At 41.1% G+C, this 17,034-nt stretch overlaps 1 protein-coding gene across 1 annotated transcript in view; it reads left to right on the top strand.

Annotated features, from left to right (window-relative positions):
* Window positions 1–7,733: 7,733 nt before the first annotated feature.
* Window positions 7,734–17,034, top strand: part of LOC120430644 (cell adhesion molecule Dscam2-like) — a 72,882-nt gene continuing 63,581 nt past the window's right edge. Inside the window, exon 1 of the mRNA XM_039595746.2 lies at window positions 7,734–10,246. The gene's annotated coding sequence lies outside the window, so the exon portion shown is untranslated. The remainder of the gene's footprint in view (window positions 10,247–17,034) is intronic.

Raw genomic sequence — 17,034 nt, 5'->3', positions numbered from 1 at the left:
AAGCATCACCCACGCTGATCCAATTTAAAAAATCCTTACGCGCCCACTTCAAATCAAAAGTGTTACACTACCTTCCAAGAAGCTCACACTAAAATAAATATATGCTTTCTCGTTTCCGCCACCGCCCACCCGCCGCCACTCACCGCAAGCCGCCCTGCCACCCGCCAACCGCCCATCGCCCACCGCCCACCGCTCACCGCCCACCGCAAGCCGCCCACCGCCCACCGCCCACAGCCCACCGCCAACGGTCGATCACCGACCGCAACCCAACATCACACTAGTTATATGTTTAATAGTTTAAGTGTAGTCTTAAAGGCAAACTATCCCTTAAAAGAGCTTAGCTCACTGGGATCTGCCTATTTGAATTGCACCCGCAGTAATTGTAAGAAACATAAAAAAACATTACATCCCACGACCGAGCCTAACCCTTTATAAGGGTAGGTGAATGTTTCCGGCAAGCAATGCTGTGAAGTGCGAAATTCGGTATTAAAAAAAAAATAAAAAACAATATTTGCATCTTCTGGCGAATAGAAAAATTGTTCCGCTTTGACATTTGATAACGGTGCCACTTTTCGATCCCACTTTCCACCAACCTGGTCAAAACCAGCATTGTTACATTAATTTTATACTTCAACCAAAACAACTTTAAAACATTTTAAATTATTTTGGTTTATTGATGATAAAATTATATAATTAAACATTCAACAATTTTTTACACCCTCAAATGTTGGCACAAAAATAAATTTTGTAACCCGCTAAGGATTAAAGTTAACCCACTGCCAACAGTTTTAATAGTTGATCTCTAGTTATAAATGTGGCCAAATTGTTACTCAACTTATTTCAAAATTGAAAATTATTTTTAAAATGTCTAACACCCATGGTTGCCAAGTAGTACATTTAGGTTTTACCTCCAAAAAAAAAAAATCTACAACACTAGACATTACCATTGAATAAATTTTGGTCAATTGGGTTTTAGAACCCTATGTAAATTTTTATGTACAACGGTAAAAAACACGATTAGGAACCATTTCTGATCACTTTTTTTCATTTTAATGCAATTTTTTTTCTACAAGGCATCATTTTTTCGATGGATCAACTATGGTCCCCTTGGAACGAGCTGTCAAGTAGGAGCTTTTCTGTCAAGAAGGACCGCGAGGTTAATTTTTCAAAATTGATTTAAAGATCCATTTTAAACTCTTTGTGGTCGTACAAAGGGTCATTGTACTCAGAAAAATAAGCTTTATCGCTGTAAACAATAATATCAGCAATCTAAGCTTCAGTTTAGGACCCAATTCATTGATTATAAATATGGATAAATTGAAGAAATTTTTGTTTTAGCTCAGTGAGAAAAGGATTAAAAATGTAATAAATCTAACTGCACAAATAATCATATCCAAAACGACTAAAAATAAGAATCAATTAAAACTTTATTAATCAGTTTTTTTTAATCCTGGACTATTAATTCTGAATAATCACAAAACTCTGAAACCAACTACTTCTGAATGAAATTCATTCCATGCAGAACAGTTTACACAAGCTAGCTGAACGAAGCGCATTAAATTAAAGATTTAAATTTCGGTTCATTTAAACTGCGGTATTTATTCTAGTCTCGACCAGCAGCAGTCACTGCGTGGGATTTAGAAGATCCGCGGACATAACCCGCACCTACTCGAAAAACTTTCTCCCTCTCTATACCGCTCTTGGTGGCGACCTAGATCCTCTGTTGTTGATCCGCCGCAGGACCTTGCAGCAGTACCCGGTTATGATGAGGCCCGCCGCCCGCGCCGTGTTGTAGAACTATGCCGGGCACTTGGAGTGGAATAAGTGGCGCAGTGGTTCGAAAATTTCCGTGCCATCAAGCATCGCCGCCCTGCTGCCAAGAGGGTTAGTTGAGGGTAGAAACGAAAAGCAGTGAAGCCTGCGATGTCTACGGTAAAGCAGAGCAAAGATGACGGCGGAAAATGCTTTTTAATTAATATGTAAATTTTAAATCTATTTCCGACTTTGGCGCGCTAACTTTCCGGCTCCGCACAATTGGTTCAGAGGAGAGAGGAGGGAGGAGCAGAAGTGGAAACGGAAGCTCTCTCTCTCCTCCAATCCGGCAGGAAGTGAAGGGTTTTGCGGACGAAAAACGTGCTCCAGCGATGTGCGCTAGTTTGACGTGCTTGTTCTCCGCTACGGCTTAATTCGTTGGAAGTTAATTGATGTTGAAAGATGCTTTAAAGTTTTGCTAGCGGCGCCATGGAAGGGTACACCACCGTTTTGCTTCTCATCGTCACGGAGGTTTGCGACTAACTTGAGTGCTGCCAGAATGATAATTGCTAGTGGAAAGTTTGATAGATGATCGCACCTATCAGGTGACACGGTTAGGCAGCATCACTTAATATTCCATTGACGAAAACTTTTGAGTTTGTTTGGAGCTTCCAAAATTGTTTTTAGACTTTTATGTTGTAGACCCAGCTAAGCCAAAACTTTTAAAAGGGGTTAGAATCGGTTCGAAATCGCTCAATCATGCAAACAAACCCCATCTATTTGAAAATTTAAAATTTTGTTATTGTAATTGTTTAATGAAAATGTTGGTCTAAATTTTTGAAAGTAATACGTAGGTTATTAAAGATTCGAAAAGTACATTAAATCTTCCTTGAAATGACTTATCGCTCGATTTTGTTCAGTTTGATGCGGAAAAATTGGAGAGGTATAACTGCCCCTTTTTTATCACTTTTGAATTATTGGTGCAATTTGGTTTAAAACCGTGTGATCTTTCAGAAAACCTAAAAATATGCAGTACAATATGTACTTTGTTCTAGAAAACTGGAGGAAATCCGTTTTGCTCAGCTTACTATTTTTACATATGGGTCATTTCGCCTCAACTGTACACAAAAAGTACAAATTCGAAATCGACTTATTCTGAACAAGCTCAAATATGGTGGAGCTATTGATACTATCAAAACATGTAAGAATCCCGATTTTGAACCAAATTGGACCACCCCTACTTTTTTGGTACCGCCCCAACGTTTTGCGATTATCGTCATTTTTCAAAACCCCTCTTTTTTCTTATGGCCATAAGATAATAATCTTGGAAACAAAAAATGATAGAGCAAAACTTGACAGTTTTTTTAAGGAAATTGGACGCTGAATTGAATGGTGTCATCGGATTTTCGATTTGAATCAAGATGTGATGAATTTTGCGCAATTGAAAACTTTTCACTCAATTTCCTCAATACAGCAATTCCATTTGAAAATAGCCAAATCCGAAAAAAAGTTCTCCGATCGGGCTCAAAACTTTTCTGGGGTTTCCTTGGCCAAAATAATTAAACCCGTATTTTTTTTTGGCCATTAGGGTGACCTACACCGTGTTAGGGTGATCTGAAAAATTGCCATTTTCGTCGATTTTCGCAAAAACCACTTCTTTCGAAAAATCATATCTCCGCGTCATTTCATCCAATTTTAGCTGTCTTAGACGTAAAAGAAAGGTGATAAGTTTGAATTTTTGAGAAAAATAGTAAGAAGTTTCAAAAATCTAGCCGCTTTGGCGGCCTACAGGGCAAAAACTAACGTTGCAAAATGTTTGTTATAGAAAAATCGAAAAACTATGAGAAAAACTGTGATTGGCCAAAAAGTTATTACCGTTGAAGTGCTCCAAAAGACCTTTCGAATGCATTCAAGAGAGTTGGAATTGATGAAGTTTTCCGGAAATGCGAGCAATTTTAAGATTCATTTTAAATGTTTTTTGGACTTCAAACTTCAAACAAACGCAGAATGTTTCATCTAAATCGGAGCACCTCGATACGACCTGTTACACAGGTTGTCTATGTCTATGTATAGAGCGTGGACCACTTTTGGAATTGAAAGTGTCCACGTGGTTTATGGATGGTCCACTAACCAAACCACAACAAATAAATTATTTTCACTGTGTTTTCCCATGCCTCCAACTTAATTCGTAAACTTTGACAATGACGATAACAAACATCAACGACTTGAGCTAAATTTACGAAGCTAGTAAAACCAACCAAACGATATGTATCGATGTAGTTTGAGTCTAGTGCTAGACACTCTCTATGTTATTCTCTTTTGCTCATTGTTAAGGCTGCTGTAATGTTGGGACCTTTTCGAAAAAAAGGATAGTCAGCAAGGCGGAACTGGAAGAAAAGACTCCATGCTTATGCATAAGCTGTAACAAACAGAAGGTGAAGCTACTCTTCAGTTGCTTCTTGTGTTTATAGACTGGAAAATATTTGTGGGGATACGTTAAGTTTGCGGATTTTTTGGGTTATTAAACTTCATAAAGCTGACAAAAGTGTATCGACTTCTTTTTATGGCATGTCCTTAAGTGGAGAACGTCGATAGGACACGTTCTTCCGATTCCTTTTTACTTCAAAAATTAACCCTAGGGTGTCCATAAACAACTTTATTTAGATTTGAAAAACCTCACGTCCCGTAATTTTGGGTCAAAATCCGCTGGTAATTGACCAATCTATAAACAAAAGTGTATTTAGCAGACGGGACTCATTTGCTCACACGCAGCATCATTTTATGCTAATGGGGTGGTATTAGAGCGTACCGATCGCTGTCAAGAGAATGCAGGAATTTTTGTTTTTTTTTTGTTGTTGTGGTATTTTCTTACTTTTACCCTCTCACAATACACATTTTTCCACAAGGGTGGTGGTGGTGATGGTGGTCGGTCCTATTATACAGCGACGTGTATTGTCGACACCAGCTTATACTTCTATTGCAAGAAGGCAAACGGACACGATAATGGAACTGAGCGGGCCTGTTTTCACCCCCAACATGCTTCGCAAATGACTCTAACCCTTCAATGAATGGAACTTGATAATAGGGTGGTTTTAACAAAATTAACAGAAATTAAAAAAACTAAAAAATATGTATTTTTTTTATTATTTGAAGCATTTTCTTAAAATTCAATTGAACTGATTGATCGGGACTGGCAACACCAGCCAGCAACAGTCAAGTGTTCGGAGCTCTTCAAACTTTTCGATTTTTACGCCGTATTTAACTGTGATTACCCGCGAGTTTGCTCCTCCAGCATGCCAAGGGCCGGCCGTGGCCGAGGCAGTTCGAGTGCGGCCTCGAAAAACCCGCGAAGTTCATCTACCGGCAGAGTGCAGAAAGGTAAACATACCAACGCCGCATCGACCGCCATCGCGCACGGGAGCGTGCCCGGTGACGTCACCGATCCTTCATTTTTACACGTGTCATACCGTCCACGTGAGTCCCCAGTACGGACGAGACAATCGACTCGGGCATCCGAAAGCACTTCCGGGCAGCAGCAGCAGCAGCAGTCCAACAGCACTACGACAACAACCACTTCCAACGTTCCCACCAGCAACGAATTTGAGATGCTGAGTGGAGATGAAAACAACACCGACAGTGACAGCAGCAATGCTGGTGACGACGATGACGATGATGAACTTGCGCGCAAGCAAGGAAAGCAGAAAATCGGTAACTCTCCGAAGGAACGACGACCACCTCCAATTTTTGTTTTGGATACGTTGGCTGACGATGTTGACGAGTTGCTTGAGGGACTCCAATATTGTCTCAAAATTGGCAAAACTTCTGTGCAAGTGATTACCCACAAGAAGCTGCATTTCGACTTGGTGGTGAAGAAGTTGAAGTTGCGAAACTTCAAATTCTTTACATTTGACCCTGCAGAGAAGGTCCCAGTGAAGATCGTCCTTCAGGGATATCCGGACCGCCCGATCTCCGACCTGGAAGAACACCTGACGGGCGTCAAGGTAAAGCCTCGAGAGATAAAGGTGCTCTCAAAATCGACTACGGTGACAGGTACGTACACCTTGTACCTCCTGTACTTCGATCGCGGGTCCGTCAAAATCCAGGACCTACGGCAGATCAAAGCACTGGACGGCTTCTTTGTGACGTGGCGATTCTATACGAAGAATCCGGCCGACGCAGCCCAATGCCACCGCTGTCAGAAATTCGGACACGGTTCCAGAAATTGCAATCTTCCACCCAGGTGCGTAAAGTGCGGTGAGACCCACTTCACCGAAAGGTGCAATCTTCCGCGGAAAGACCAGCTGGGGGAAAACGCCCAGCAGCACAAAGCGCGCGTCAAGTGTGCGAACTGTGGTGGTAACCACACGGCGAATTTCCGTGGCTGTGCCGCGCGGAAAAAGTACCTCGAGGAGCAGGACAAGAGGAAGAAAGCGCCAGCGTCCCGCCAACCTCCGAAGACTTCGAGCTCGAACGCTGCAGCAGCTGGTGGAGGAGCGGTTCCATCGACCAACCCAGCGTTCCCTCCCGGTTGGGGAGGTTCGTACGCTAGAGTAGCCGCTTCTGGGAGCGGTACTTCACCGGGACAAGCAAACGTCACCGGAGATGACCTCTTCACGCTTCCCGAGTTTTTCGCTCTTGCTGGAGAGATGCTCACGCGCTTCCGTGCCTGCCGGAACAAGGCAGAACAATTCCAAGCTCTCAGTGAGCTGATGATGAAGTACATCTACAACGGATAAGCTGCCTTGTGCAGCGAAGTTTTACGACGTCAATAGACAAAACATACTGTGATTTAGTTTTAAGCTTTTCTATTTCTATCCTTTTCCTTAGTAAATCTAGAAGGTTTTTTTTTTAATTTTTCCTTCTCTTGCCAAACCCATTGTTAGAATATCCAATTACATCAAAATGAATTATAGTTCAAATTATAGTTGAAAGGAACTCCAAAACTCTATTAGGTTATAAGAAATACGGAATTGTTAATTGATTATTTACTAATAAAATAAATTAAAATTAAAATTAATTGAACTGATTTATTAGAATATTCAATATTTTCTCCACAAATCTTGCACCGCTCTAGCAATATGAAATCCCCCTTCCAACACAGGTATTATGAGCCGTATGATGGAAGAAAAAGTTGGAATGGAGGAAAAGCTCCCCCATTCTTACTTCTGTTGCTGATGTTTACTTTGCCACTGAAGAAGAAGACGACGATGGTGATGGGCATTTTCCATCCTTTTGGCCGATCGTCCTCTGGTAGCATCCACACTCTACCCCACTTTGTTCCTCCTCCTTCTCCACTTTCCCGATTCATTCCGTTCCCCGAAGAAAGGTCAGAGAGAGAGAGAGAGAGTTCTGTCTCAGAGAGAGAAAATGTAAGAGAGCGAATGCACTTGCTGATACTGACTGACTTGCGGAAACATTAGAGTGTTAATGAATGCAAATCGAGAGAGAAAATCATTTGTGGATACAGAAAAAAAGGATTGTTGGGAAAATTGAAGGAAAGTTCCTTTTTGGTTGAACTGTGGGATGAAATAGCGAAACAGCGGATTAAGATCATTTCACTGTTCAAAATTATAAATTGCTTTATCATATTGATTAACACTGCTCATGTCAAACTTACACGGAACGGTAATTTCTGCTCGCTGGTTCTCGATCATAACCTAACCAATCTGGACTATTCTTTTTTCCAGTGATGTGTAAGGATGTCTAGATAATCTTAGAACTTAACAGAACTCGATTTGATCAAATCTGTAATTTTTGCGACCGAAAACATCGTTCCAACTTTTTGAAACGATTGCCTCCGCGGAATCTTAGGCGTTTTTTTAAACGCGCCAAAAAAAAGTTGAAACGATGTTTTGATTGCAAAAATCACGTTTTTTTTTTCAAATAGTGTTCTGACATGTTCTAGGATCGTCTAGACATACTTACAAATCTCTGGAAAAAAGAATTGTCCCGATTGGTTGAGTTATGATCGAAAACCACCGAACATGTTTTTCAGAAGTCGGGCATGTACGTTTGTCAAACGCGTTCTGAACGAAATCCCTTTGGCCAGTTGTCACACTCACAGCAGTTTTCAGGGTGCGTCAAGATATCACGATCAGATAGAAACTTCTTTCATATGTAGAATGACAGCAATGCACGAAGTTTTTTTCTGGTTTTTGTTGAATATCTCAGGATTGAAATTGAATTTTGAGGATCTATGAAGGTCAAAAGATAAAGGATTGAAAGCTGCACAAAATGGCGTTTTTAAGAAAACTCAATCTGGCCCAAAATTGACGTGAGATTTTATTTTGTGTGATACAGATTTGTACTGAATTTTTTTTAAAGACGGGGACAAATTTTCTTTGATTTTTTATGCATTTCTGCTTTTGCTAATAGAACATTTATTTCATTATCAGTTTGATTTTAAGATGATATTTGATTAGTTTTACAGGTTTGCATCATTGCAAAGTTGATTTTAAACTCCTTAAATAGTCTATCTATGAATCACGTGGACCCTTTTTTTGATATCTTAGACCCCGCTTCATGGAAAATTGTCCATAGAAAAAAACTTTTTTGAATGAAGCGTGAACAATTTTTAGTTTCTAGCAAAGATGATCTGTGTTAGAATGATTTCATCAAATGAAAATCTTTTGACGTTTTTCAAGAACACTGGTTGGAGACCATGGTTATTCTCTCACACACAAGGGTGCAAGAAGATTCGAATTGATCCTGATGAGTTATTAGCAATACTATGCAAAGTAATCGGCTTATATTCTTGAAAGTATAGAAGGGGTATATAAAACGTATTGAAAGGGGTATATCAAACTTGGACAATTTTGGGCGAGACCAGCGCCACCTGACGGAAAATACTGAAGCGATGATTTCCCCCACACATTTTCACGATTTTCCTTATATAAACTTCAATGATAAAAAGCGACCCTTAAACCTTAACCGATTCGGCTAAAAATTTGTCCAGATACTTTATTTTGCCTAAGGAATCGATTCAGATATTATGTTATGTTTTTTATTGTCACCCTAATGACCATTGACCATGCGCTTCCATTTGGATGTGAAAACAAGTATTTTCTAAAAAAAACTGTTTATACCAAAAGAATATTTGCAAAATTTTGGATTTTAATTCATGCAAATTTTGTCCTTTGAAAAAATACTAGGCAAATATAATGATTAAAAGTTCTAGCAAAGTACAAATCAAGTTTACACCAACAAGTCTGCTCAGCCCACTGCCTCACTCACTTAACAGGGCAGGTATTTTCTCTTTACCCATCAGCCCCATACCTCCACAGCACAACATAATTTCAAGCCATCATGTGGTATAGAGCACGAGGATGACGAGAGTCTGCAGATGGTGAGACGATATGAGATGCGAGGGAGTTTTTCCCTCATTTCGCTCTCAGCGCTTTTTTTTTTCTTTTCCTCCTCTGTTGCTACCAGCAGCCTCAGCATCAGCAGCATCAACCGAAGAGACCGACCTTTCTCGAGTGGAACCGACAAATGAGTATCCACACCACAGAATTCACCCAACCACCCACAGCATCGTCGGAGGCAGCTCAGCATCCTTAGTCGGTTCGGTTTGGTCCTGGTGTGCTGTTCGGTGCTTCTTCAGTCTGATTTCTGAGGTTCGCTGTGACGGATGTTCTTTCCCAAGGAAAAACGGATTTCCGGGCTTCGGGGCGGATAAGTGCCAATCGGTTAGCCGTCTTCGCCCGTTGTCATCAACGGTGTGAGTGTGTTTTGTCTGTGCTGAGGCGGCTGTCTCTTCCAGCATGTAATTTGCTCAAGTGGTTAGCTGGTGGAAAACTTATTTCCCTCGCTGGTGCTTGGAGTGGATTTTGGTGACGCGGTGGTGGACTTTCGTAATCGTAATCCGGGCAGGATGAAGACGAAGATTTCCCATCTTTTTACGGTTATGACGATTGTCTGACGACAACAACCTCCCAATCGGAAGGAATCGCTCAAGAGTTTGAGAATGATTGTGATGGGTTTCGAAGTGGTTGCTTGCTGGCAGGTTACCTGGTCTTTGGGCGCGGGTAATTTTGAAGCAAAGTGAGTGGATTGAGAGGCGAACTAATTCATAGTGAATATAACTGACAAGTGCTCAAATTGAATCTCACCCAAACAGAGTGAATGGAACGGTGAATAAAGGAAAGAGTGATGTACTCGATGTACCGGGAAATGATCGTTGTTGAGAGAGCATAGAGTGCAACAAAAAGTGCGGGAGTATATTTTTCGAAGCAACGGAAGCGATAATTGGTTCGGAAGTAGCCTAGGGGGAAAACAGTAAGTGGCGTTTGATGGATGCTGATAGAATTGATTTAATTTGTGCAGTGAATTTAATGATGGTAGATTTGGGTACTTTGTAGGTCAAGTGTGGAGCGAAAAAATATTGATCTGGATTTTAAAGTGGAAATTGAAAGTGTTTTGATTAAGAGAAAGCATCATCTATGTTTGGTGCCTAACAAGTAAACAATAGGCCATCGTTCGGATTTGATCACAGGTAATCAAAAATAGTTTGAGAAAAATTGTCTAAATAAAATCGAGGAATATAGAAAAAGGTTATTACTCCATTGATTTAAATCGACAAATTACTGTTTTTTTAAAGATAAAATAATAGAAAGGTTATCGTTTGCTTATAGGGTAAATATTAAAAAGTTCACTTTTTAAGTGTCTCAAAAATATTTTAGAAAATTTTCGAGATTAAGTCCTTCTAGAGACATCACCAAATTCGATTTCCGTTTTCCTCTAAAATTATGTAATATCCATGAGTTTCTAAATTGTACAATCTAATGTGTTTAAATACCTTTAGTTTGAGTGACTATGGATCACAAAATGATACATCTCTACCATTTTTCATATTTCAAAAACAATTCAAACGAAAAAAAACAACAAAAAATCAAATCTAAATGTTTATAGATAAGTAACGAACATTGTGCACACATATGCTCATGTTTTGAAAACTTGTTTTCATATAGCTTCGAATCTTTTTACTGAAATTTGATTTCAGATTGACATGTGTCTAGTTAAAAATGTTACAATTAAATTCAAAATGTAGTTTAACTGGAAAGCCAATTTCAGTTAAAAACGTGCTCCAAATTCAAACAGGTGACACTTTCTTGATTTAGTCTATGCACGGAGAGACCGGCCGGGACAAATCTAAGAAAATCTTGGTTAATTTAAATAAAAGTATGGGTTAATTTTTTACACAGCTTTTCTTCAACAATCGATTGTTTATTTTGTTAACTCGAAATTGCTGACCACCAGTAACTATAAAAATAGTTGGAATTGCCATTTTTGTTGGTTAAATAGCCGAAAAAAATTCTAGCAGTCGACTGCTAGAATATTTTTTTCTGAAAATTAACTTAAAATTTGTTGTTTTCAGCTGAAATATTGTGGAATATTCTGTAAAAAAAAAACAGGCTGGACCATATTTTTTAACTATTTTCATCCATTTTTTTTTTCGTTGTATTAACCGAAATATTTTTGCACGCAGCAAATTATTAGTTATTTATAACAAAACATTTCTTAATTAGACATAATTTATGTTTATTTCTAGCTATATTTTTAACTAATGTCTTACTTGAATACAGGAAAATATTCGTACATGTAGACAATAATTAGCTGTTGTTATCAATATTTTTATTGAATTTGCAGTAAATTTTATAATAATGCCTCACAAATTAATGCTGGGTGTTTTTATATTCGAATTTGTTCTGCCTAAAATGTTAACTTTTTGTACTAATTTGTTTCTTTTTGCATGAAGTTATTAAATTACTAATAAAAAGCATAAGAATAAAGCTTTTTTTAACTGTTGTTATAAAACATGTAAATTTTGATTAATTTTTATAAAAATTACGTTGCGTTTATCTAAAAAAATAATAATAAAGCATAATACAATTTTGTTACACATATTTAAAATAAGTGTTTAATTTCTCGTAAATTCCGTAAACCGAGCAAACTTTTCACAACGTTTAAAGCTTATGTTTTTATTCAGTTGTATAAAATTAAGTGTTGTATTCACTTACCATCACTGTGAAATGATCATCCGGGTCCGGTGGTTTAGTGGTTAGCGTGGTAGCCTCTCACCCCAGTATGTAAAGTAAAAAGTAAATCTTTCCCAGTTCCTGAGGGGAACACCCTTGAAGAGTATCGGGCCGGCATTTACAAAGCGGATTCAGTGGCAGTTTCATTCTCAACTTAATGTTAACATGTTAAGGTTAATGTTAACATTCCAGAGGTCGCCTCCCTAAGGTGTCGTGATAAGGTCCAGTTTGTGACGATACACTACCTTCCCTTTACTAAGCAATCGATTCCAGAAGGGAAAAGATCACCAGTTGTGTTGGTCCGAGCCGGGATTTGAACCCCGATCTACCGCTTACGAGGCGGAAGCGTTACCACTGGGCTACGTGGCTCGGTCTTCACCCCAGTATGGCCTGTGTTCAATCCCAGACGGACCCGGTGGCATTTTTTTTTCGAGAAGAGATTTGCCTGACCACGCCCAGTATGGCCTGGGTTCAATCCCAGACGGACCCAGTGGCATTTTTCGGGACGAGATTTGCCTGACCACGCCTTCTATCGGAAGGGGAAGTAAAACGTCGGTCCATTCGCGTGAAAGAGGTTTTGAGTGACTCACCACACACAACCTTCGGACGCCTAGAAATGAGTAGAAACTTGCAACAGAGACCACAAAAGACCCGGGGGTCGTTAAAGTGGATTGCTTTTTGCACTGTGAAATCATCCGATAAGTCATCATCATCTACAACGGTCTCAGGTTTAGTTATTTTTCTTGTGGTTGGACACAGAATTTACACCAAAGCGAACCTTTTGCTGCAAATAGACATATGAAATTTATTAGTAATTTAATACAAAATTCTTAATTTCGGCTATAAACTGAAAAAAGGTGAGTCGTGTGGTGTTCGTTGGATCGATCGGAGAGTGAATCGACGCGCGGAACCCGAGGGAAAGTGGTAGAAAGTTCTCGAAATCATTGAAAAAGGGGTCGCGGTGTGGCCAGAGAAGTTGGGCCATCAGTCGTGTGGTGTTCGTTGGATCGATCGGAGAGTGAATCGACGCGCGGAACCCGAGGGAAAGTGGCAGAAAGTTCTCGAAATCATTGAAAAAGGGGTCGCGGTGTGGCCAGAGAAGTGGGGCCATCAGTCGTGAGGTGTTCGTTGGATCGATCGGAGAGTGAATCGACGCGCGCGAACCCGCGAGAAGTAGATCGGAAAAGCATTGGAATAGAGATTCGCGTCGTTGAATTATATATTATATTTTCATTTCGTTTTGAAAGCCCATCCCTTAGCATCGTTGCTCGGATGGCACGCCGGCGGTAAGAAGTTAAACATAATACGCGATTGAGGAATTGATAAGTCCTTCTCAAAGCGTCGCAACTCGGAAGGCAGCGATAATGTTTCACTTTTTGGTCATATCATCTTACAAAAAATGAATCCTGATCTATCCTAAATTGTACATCACCGAATAATACGCTAATTCAAAATTCATTACGTTTTGAAAGTCCTTCCCAAAGCATCGTTGCTCGGATGGCACGCCGGCGGTAAGAAGTAAAAAATACGCGATTGATAAGACCTTCTCATAGCGTCGTAGCTCGGAAGGCAACGATTGTTTCACTTTCTGGTCATATCATCTACCAAGATGAATCCTGACCTTCCCTTTCCTTCCCCTACTAACACAATTCCCCCACTTCCCGTGATGCTTGAAGGAGATGCTGTGGATTCAACGGTCTCATGCGGTGTCAACAGGTATAGAGCGACAAACTCTGTGTCTGATGAGTCTGCAACTTCAACTATCGGACTAACATTCCTACCTTTGTTGAACTGCATCTCCTTGGGGGGCGCCGGTATTGACTTAAAGCAGAGATCTTCAGGGGTTATACAGTGAGGATGATTAGCTCCCACTATTCATCTGTTGGTTCATTATATAACTTCAGCTGATCCGTCAATAACGGAGTAGCAGCTCATTGGCAGTCAACCATGCTCATGCTCATGCTCATGCTCAATTTCGGCTATAAACTGAAAAAAGGAACGTAAATAAAAGTAATTATTATGAGGAAAGAAGGAAAATCAATAATGCTACTTACCAAGCTTGCATTAATTTAACAACTACTTTTGGCAACACAACTTCATTGCATTTGATTCAATTTATTCAACGTACTCCGATTCCTGAAAACAATATTTGGAGTTTTACTTACCAGTTTATTGAGCCGTCTTCCTTCAACAGCATTTTTAAAATATTATCTTCTTTTGTATATCTTTTATAAATTTTATTTTCAAGACATTTCCCTTCATCTAATTTTTATTTTGATATTATGTGTACGTATTTCCATGTATTTGGTTGATGGTTGATGATTCTTTAAAAATAATGGTTCATTAAAATTGTATCCATCGTTAGCACGAGGGTTTTTGATGATACAGTTTTCTAATTAAAATCACAAAAGATAAATTGTTGTCTTAAAACAAACCCATACTTACTTAGATTAACCAACGTTTTGTTAAATTTGCCCGTGCAAGTATTTTCGTGCAAAAGTTTGCCCGCTTCTTCTTTCCACTGCCCTTCCCTTTCGTTCAAACATTGTCATGAAGTCCCCTCGCATCAGAGGTCCTCAATGCGAATGTTAATCACCTGCAAAGAAATCAGCAACAAACTTACTCACCAATTGCACCTCCACAGTTGCAACAGTGTTCACTTCGATTTGCCACTTCAACATTAGCCAAATAGTGTGTTTTTAACCTTTCACATCCTCTCACTTCACAATTAACAACACAAACTCAACAAATCGACCGCTCTTGTTCGAATCCTGACTTCAAACGACAGACGTAAACAAACCCAAGATCATCTTTTAAATATTCATACATACCATACCAATCAGCTTAGAACACCATACGCGGTGCCCGTGCTGTATCAAGAAGGTTGTTCCATGTTGCTCGGTTCTGGGCTGCAGCTCGCCAGTCTCCTAGGTTGCAGATCTTTCTTAGGTCCGCCTCGATCTGATTTCCCCATCGTGCACGCTGTGCTCCTGCTCGTCGCACAGGCCGACGCCATCCGGTCGCGCGCGGTCAAAGAGCATCCTGACAGGATGGTCTTCGTCCATCCTCGCGACATGGCCGGCCCACCTGAGCCTCCCGATTCTCGCCAGTGTGACGATGGTCGGTTCTCCCAGCAGCGCGTGCAGTTCGTGGTTCATGCGCCTTCGCCACTCGTTCTGAGCTGTACGTACTCCACCGTAGATCGTTCGCAGCACCTTCCGTTCGAAAACTCCAAGGGCTCGTTCGTCCTCTTGCCGCAGCGTCCAGGTCTCATGGCCATAGATGGCAACCGGTCTAATCAGTGTCTTGTACAGGGTCAGCTTCGTGGCGCGTTGCACTCGATCAGATGTCAAGGTTTTCCGTAATCCAAAGTAGGCGCGATTCGCGGAGTGGATACGAGTCCGGATCTCTAAGCTGGTGTCGTTGTCGGCCGTTACCAGCGATCCCAAGTACACGAATTCGCTCACCTCCTCCAGCACATCGCCATCCACAGCTAAAGGGGTAAGTCTTGGGGGGTCAACGTCCTTTGAGCCCCTCTCTTTCATGTACTTTGTTTTCGTCGTATTCATGGCCAATCCAATTCGTCTTGCTTGCGTCTTTAAAGCGGTGTAAACCCTTTCCACCGTCTCTAAGTCTCTCGCTATAATGTCAATGTCGTCCGCATAAGCAAGAAGTTGGACTGTCCTGTTGCAAATCGTGCCTCTCGTATCTATGCCCGCTCTTCGCACAACTCCCTCAAGTCCGATGTTAAACAGCGCATTGGATAAGCCGTCACCTTGTCGTAACCCTTGATGCGATTGGAAGGGGTCCGCTAACTCCCCTGTCACTCGCACGTGACACATCACACGATCCAAGGTAGCCTTGATCAGCCGAGTCAGTTTGACCGGAAATCCGTTCTCGTGCATGATCTGCCATAGCTGTTCGCGGTCGACTGTATCGTAAGCTGCCTTGAAATCGATGAAGATGTGATGTGTGGGCACGTTGTACTCACGGCATTTCTCGAGGATCTGCCGGAGCGAGAAAATTTGGTCCGTGGTGGCCCGAGCGCCAGTAAACCCCGCTTAATAGGGGCCCTCGAACCTCCGTGCGTACGGTGTCAGCAGACGGCAGAGGATCTGGAAGAGGATTTTATAGGCCACGTTGATAAGCGTGATGCCGCGGTAGTTGCCGCAGTCCAGCTTATCGCCCTTTTTGTAGATGGGACACACGACACCATCCATCCATTCTTCTGGTAGTTTCTCCTCCCTCCAGATTTTAGAAATCACCAAGTGGATCGCCCTCGCCAACTGCTCTCCTCCATATTTGAAGAGCTCACCGGGTAACCGATCTTTACCGGCGGCCCTGTTGTTCTTCAGCTGCCTGATCTCCTTCTTCACCGTCTCCAGATCAGGTGCCGGGAACTGTTGGTCAGCAGCGGGCGGTCCAAGTTGGGTTTCAAAGCCGTCTCCATGCGCTACATCGCCGTTGAGGTGCTCGTTGAAGAACTGCTGCCACCTGTTCAACACCTCGCCTTTGTCCATAAGAAGGTTTCCCTCGGCGTCCCGACAAGCGTTGGCTTGCGGCGCATAGCCTTTGCGGGACCGGTTTACCTTCTCGTAGAACTTTCGCGTCTCGTTCTGCCGGAACAGCTGCTCCATTTCGGCGCGATCGCGATCTTCCAGCTGGCGCTTCTTGAGCTTGAAGACCGTTCTCTGCTGTTTCAGCGCTTGTTTGTATCTGGCCACGTTCTCATCAGTTGCAGCTCTCAGCTTCACCGCATAAGCTGCTTTCTTCTCGTCAAGTAGCCGCTAGCACTCCTCGTCGAACCAGCGCTGCTTTCAATATTCAACCAATTGTTAATTATATTCAACCAACAAAATGTTTGATTTTCCTAAAACCAAAGCTAACAGTCGAGCACGTTCATTCGAGTTCGGGAAATCTGTTTGCTTTTTGGGTTTTGCATTTTCAACAAACGGGTTATTAAATTAATACAGAATTTTGGTTATTTTAACTGAAAATTGGCAGTAACAAGTACGTTTTTGTTAAAATTCACGAAAGTAAAATCAACAATTTTAATTGTTAAAATTTCTGGGCACGGTCTCTACGTGCGGAACATGTTTTTTTCATAAATGTTTACTTAGAATTACTCAAACGTCATATTTCAATTAAACTTATTTACATTGTCTAGAATCTGAGATATAAATCATCTCTGGTCCATAGTAACCCCCAGGTCAAGGTCACCCTCACTGATAAACTGATGAAAACA

This window comes from Culex pipiens, unplaced genomic scaffold (assembly GCF_016801865.2).
Source record: "Culex pipiens pallens isolate TS unplaced genomic scaffold, TS_CPP_V2 Cpp_Un0022, whole genome shotgun sequence".
NCBI classification, from domain to species: domain Eukaryota; kingdom Metazoa; phylum Arthropoda; class Insecta; order Diptera; family Culicidae; genus Culex; species Culex pipiens.
This window is presented reverse-complemented; position numbering and strand designations above follow the sequence as displayed.